The sequence below is a fragment of the Triticum urartu genome, chromosome 6 (genome assembly GCF_003073215.2).
Source record: "Triticum urartu cultivar G1812 chromosome 6, Tu2.1, whole genome shotgun sequence".
Lineage (NCBI taxonomy): Eukaryota > Viridiplantae > Streptophyta > Magnoliopsida > Poales > Poaceae > Triticum > Triticum urartu.
The window spans coordinates 43,503,714-43,509,728 of NC_053027.1; the positions used below are offsets into that span (position 1 = coordinate 43,503,714).

Below are 6,015 nucleotides of genomic sequence, written 5' to 3' on the forward strand. Positions count from 1 at the left end.
TATGAGAGCCATTATCACTAGTTCACTTACAAAAAACAAGGTGAAAGTTCCCATATACAGTTGGTTGCTCAAACTAAAAATAGGTAAACTATAGTATGTCCTATCTAAAGTAACACTGTTTCACGTCGGACGAGGTGCATACACGGGCCCATTTGCACATTTTGAAACAGCAGCATTGCATCTACGAGTGATTAAACAGTTTGTGGTTTCGTAAACCTGATCGCAGGCACCCACCAGGAAGCAAGAACCTGAACTTGTGTGTGCTCTTGACCAAATAGGGAGGCAGATGCATGGCAGACACTGAGCTGGGTATGGCAGTCCCTGGGCTGGGTATGCCGTGAAGGAAATCAGACATGAAGCAAGATTCGCAAGCACACAATGATTTGATTTCTAATTTCTAGAAAAAATAACTGATAATTGGCAAAGATGACAATAATATACTTCTAATCCTAGTAAATGTAGCTTACACCAAAAGATCACCAAGACAAACATATACAGTTCATTTTAAGTGGCAGCATCATCACGTATAGATAGTAAAATCACTTCTAAGTACTATGTATCATGACTGTTAAGTAATTTTACAACGCCTAACATTCTGCCAGTCTGGATCAACATACTACTGAAAAAACAGATTGATAGTGGGAATGTACACATTTTAATTTGTATGTATGTGCTTATGAGTATATGCATACATGTACGCTGCGGGGTCCTTCAAAATTACTGCTGGACACTGTTAACTTTCTTTTGCCAAAAATAAGGGAATAATAAAGTCACATAGACGGGAATCACAAAGTCACGGTTTTACAAGGCTAACCGAAATAACAACACAAATTGTGCAGAGTACCAAGACAAGGCTCCAACAGTGAGCACAAATAGATAAGTAGGGCAAGATAAATAAAGCTGGCGATAACTGATTTGCAAATACCTACTCATCTTTGTTCCTAGGAAACTAATCAAGTAGGTAGGATCTAACCATGACGGTGACTAGCTCTGTGGTGGCCTTGCCAAGGCTGAACTTGATCGCCCCGGTGTGAATCACCTTGGACTTGATGTCGATGACGATGGGTTCCTACCGAGCGGAGATGTGGCGTCTGAGACGAACCTTGTCGGCGGAGTCCTTGACCCTCTTGGCACGCCCACGATGCTTGCTCAGCTCGTACTCGCCCATGTAGGTAAAGTTGGATTCCTCCTTAAGTTGAGATTCCTGCTCCAACTTTCTCCTATATAGCTTCTCATCTTCAAATAGAGATTCTAATTCGTTTCCAGAAAATTTGCCCATCCAGCAAGACGTGTACACGAAAGATGCGTCCGTCCTTCCATATGGTGGGTTAGTGTAAGCTTCTAGCCATGGACATGAACTGCCCAAGTACTGAAATTTTGAGTTGTTCCAGTCATAGGCCAGTCCTGTGGTTGTTATCGCTGATGAAATCAAGAAGATGACCTTTTATAAGGATCAAATCCAAGAAAATAATAAGATATGCTGATACCACCTTCTTCAGCCTCTTCAACGACGTCTTCAATATCAAGAACGTTATCCTCGTCAGAGTTCCAGTCATATTTCTCTTCCACAAGCGTTTTGGGATTTTCATCTCTAGTATAAGTGTACTCAGGGTTCTCAGAGCTCCACTTACGGTAGTTAACATCTTCTAAGATCCATTGTTTGCCCAATTGTTGCGCATAATGATCATGTTCGAAGGTCTTAAGAAGGGTATCATGTTTTAACACCCATTCTATTCGACCACACTATTCGCTGAGATACCAAACCTAAAGTCGGAGTGTCCTCCAGTCATCAAGTGGTGTGCAATACACCCCTCTCGACGATCTACCGAGATGGCGGTTGGGATATCCCCTTAATTCACTGGCACATGGCAGTTTAATTCAATGTTTTAAATAGCGGGCTATGAAAAATAACGACGGGCCTTCAAATCAGCTATAGCGGTCTATTTCTGAAGCTGGCTATTTAGCGGCACCCTAATAAAAAGGCTATAGCGGGCTATAGCCGGCTATTTAAAACTATGGTTTAATTACTTTGTATGTGTGATCTGACAAGGACATTCTGCACACATAAACATTCAGATAAAGTAAATGAATAAGAAAATAAGTGAATCACAGTGGTATATACAATTTATTCAAGGAGAATGGCGACCGAGGAGGGAGCAACTAGGATACCTGGTAAGATAGCCATTCGTGCAATGGATGTAGAGCGCGCTTTGCCAGTAGACAGTATAAAAACGACAGTGCTCATACCAAGAATTCCACTTCATGTTGACGACGATCCCTGCAGCCTCCCCTTCCCGGAGGAAGGTCATCTCGTCCCATCGCTAAGTCACCGACGAGAACACATGGATATGACGCTGGAGGCCACTCCGGCCGGAGCAACGAGTTGTCGTCGTCGGATTCTATGTCGGCTGGCAGTCGTCGCAGTGGCACATGTGGGATCAGAAAGAACTGGTAGTACGGCGAGACGGCGGGCTCGAACGCGAGGTAGACGGTCTGTTCGAATTCTGGCATGTGCGGCCGAGGTCGTTTGGGCAAGCGCGCCCACCGACGCGTGGCTGGGTTGACGGCGTACTCGCACGGCGGTGCACCGTGCTGAAATTTGAGATGGGCTTTAGACCCATATAATAATTTCTGAAAAATCTCTAAGAGTCCATGTGGGTTATATGACACTAGGTGTAGTGGGAAGTTTAGTATCACCCCACTAGTGAAAAAAGAGTTGGAGTAGTTTATAAGGATTTCTCTTTTACATGCTATTGGAGCTTGAGAAGAGAAGAGGCCCTCGCGCACTCCTCCGCCGCCCGCCTCGTCACGACGCGCAGCGGGTTGCGGGATTGAGCCGAGCCGAGCCGAGCTCACACCTACGCGTTTATTTTTGCCAGTCACTAACGGGGAGTTCTCTGACAGCTGGGCCACGATCTGAGACGTCGGATTGTGGGCTGTCATGGACTCGGACGTGGGTTGAGCCCACGTCTCTCCACGCGGCAGCGTCCATATAAGTGTGCGGTGTCTCCTAACCCTAGCCGCCACGAACAGATCACATCTGCTCCACGCGCACGCCCACCGTCGTTCCCTTGCTGCTGCTGCCGCCGGTGACTCCATCCCATCCGCCGCGTACACGGTCGACGGGAGAGCAGGTCTCCGAAACCACGCCCTTCTGATTCCTGTACGGGGTGAGGGGCGAATAGGTTTTTGAGCAGCGATTACGCACTGTTCGCTTCCGATCGTCTACTTCCTCTACGTTCGCGTCGCCTTCATCATCACCATGTCCACCGATGCCGAACGTGCCGCCGCCGAGAAAGCTGAAGCCGACAAGAAGGCCGCCGAGGACGCCGTTGCCGCCACCAAAGCCGCGGCCTCTGCATGGCTTACTGGAAGGTATAACTCGTTTATCCCGCTTCTACTGTTTTCTGTTTTAACCATACTAGCGTTATACGTAGATCTTTCTGCAATTAGCGTAGTATGTGCTAGCTTGACTGAATATCAGTATATGTTTATTTATGTCAATGTCGTGCTAGTGATTTACTCGTGAATTAATTTAATCAAAAAATTGCCTATTTACTCAACACACCGTCCCGCGACTCGCGGCAAAGCAAAAGGCCGTCGCAGTGGTCTGTGACTATGACGCCCGCGCAGGGCAGGAAATTGAGCGCTCCGTCGATCGCCGGGCCCGTGGAGGGACGGGCGAAGAACTCAGAGTAATGATTCGCTGCGAAGTTGATGAAGATGCCGCGCACCGAGCGCGGAAGCAGGTTGCCGTGCAGTCGGTCGTCGATGGCGTCGCGCCACGCCTTGCACACCCGCCGGGCGCCCGGGCCTCGGCCAGGACGTGCGGCGGGAGACGCCGGAGGACCTCCGCGAGCGCGTCGTCGGGCAGCGCGGCCGGCTCCGATTCCATCGCCGATCGATCTCGTTTCGAGATCGCGCACGCGGCGCGGTGTTTTGGGGCTGCAGGACGTTGTCACACTCGTGTGACTAACACGACGCGTGCTTGCAATGCCCTCTGGCCCATGGGCAGCCTGGCTCGTTCTGTCCAGAAGCATTGGTCGTGGAGCACTGCTAGGCAGACGATCCACACACGACAAGTAATCCACACCATTGGATTGCCTCTTTTTGTAATCTGCATGGATTCAAAATCCTGTTGTGCACAATTCGTGCATGAAAGATCGTGTCCATGACAATTTCGTTGGTCGTGACAGGGGGCTCCTATTTGACGGCATATAAATAAAACTATAGATGTTTCTTCAAAAAATAGTGGACAGTCTTTGCCAAAAAAGAACAAATTGATGGGTAGTGATATGCAATGCCTATGCGTACATTCAAAAATGTTCATGAGTTCAAAAAATGTTTGCACCTTCAAACATTATTCATGAGTTCAAAAAATATTCCTGAATTCAAAAAAATCTTGAACTCAAAAATATATTTATGAATTTGGAAAAATGTTTCTGAATTTAAAAATATTCATGAATTTGTAAAAAGTGCATAAGTATGAGAGCTATTCAAAAAAATATTACAAATTCAAAAAACTATTCAACATATATTTTAAAGAAATACTGAATAGTTCACATTGCATACTCAAAAAATTCATCACATAGATAGAATATGGTGATGTGGTTTAAAAGAAACTAGAAAATAGAAAATAGGCAGAAAAAGCAAATAAGGTGATAATAAAAAGATAATAGAACCAATGGAAAAGGAAAACCGAAAGCAAAAAAAAAAAAAAAAAACTAGACTCTAGACCAGTCTAGAAACGAGAGCTCATAAACGGAACTCTCAGCACCGGTTTAGGCTCCTAGCCAGCAATAGTTTTTTAGGTAAAACGGAGTTTTATTCGTTCAAAATGTTCAGAGGCATTACACAAATATCGGGTAGCATACCAGCCATAGATATATGACTTCCCCTAAGGAAGCAGCAGCCTTACACAACATATGAGCCTCCTTATTCGAATCCCTGCTTTCATGAACTACATTAGCTACTTGGAAAGACATAGAGCGATGTTCTGTTTCCCGGAGGATCATCGAGTATGCACATGGCGCCATCTTCAAAAAATTGTTCACCATCTCCATGCAGTCTGATGCAACAGTGGCAGCCCGTTGGTGCAGATCTTGCGCCAGCGCGAGACCCTAATTGCGTGCGACTGCCTCCAAGCAAGCTGGATTAGTTAGGCCCCTTGTCACCACTGCTTACGCACCAAGAAAATTTCCTTCGGCATCACGACACACAGCTACCGCAGCTCCTCTCTTCCCATCTCTAGATATGCCTCCGTCCACATTCAGTTTACAATGTCCTGACTCCGAAGCTATGCACTTTACCTTCACATTATCATTTTTACGAGTCCTGCGCCTCTCATTCTTCAGTCTGAGCTTAGCTACTTCAATTTTTTCCAAGTATTTGTTGATGAACATGAGTGTTGAGATAGGATTCTGGTACTCATTGTCATGTATGGCTCTTCTCCTTGCCCACCAAATAGCCCAAAGTGTCACCAAAACCCTTGGAAGCTCATGTTGATTCAGAGAATCAATCAACCAGAATATCCATAGGCGCGCATCTTCAGTTTTATTGCTTATCATGTGCTCTACTAACTCTTCATTTGGTAGTGCCCACACACATCTCGTCTTGTGGCAATCTATGAGTGCGTGTCTCCATGTGTCCGCAGCCGACTGACAAATCGAGCAAACATCAATTGTAGCCATATTTCTACGAGTTCTGACCACTTCCTGGCAGTGACATCTTTGCCAATCGCCACACAAATACTCTCACTTTGGTTGGAACCTGCACATGCCAAAGCTTCACCCAATAATCCTCGATTGAAGTTGTATTAGAATTACCAGGTATGTGGTTAGCCAATCCTCCCTTTGCTTTTTAATTCCCACTATCATCCTAGTTGTCTAGCCAATCCTCTCTTTGCTTTTTAATTCCCACTATCATCCTATAAGTTGAACGTATAGTCTCGGAAGGAGACTTAGAATCCAAACTTAGGGCCGCTCATATGATGAACTGTGAGTTGGGATCGATCAT

At 45.8% G+C, this 6,015-nt stretch overlaps 1 pseudogene; it reads right to left on the bottom strand.

The window, feature by feature from the left end:
- Positions 1-1,069: 1,069 nt before the first annotated feature.
- LOC125513465 lies at positions 1,070-3,946 on the bottom strand (annotated as a pseudogene).
- Between the last annotated feature and the right edge of the window lie 2,069 nt (positions 3,947-6,015).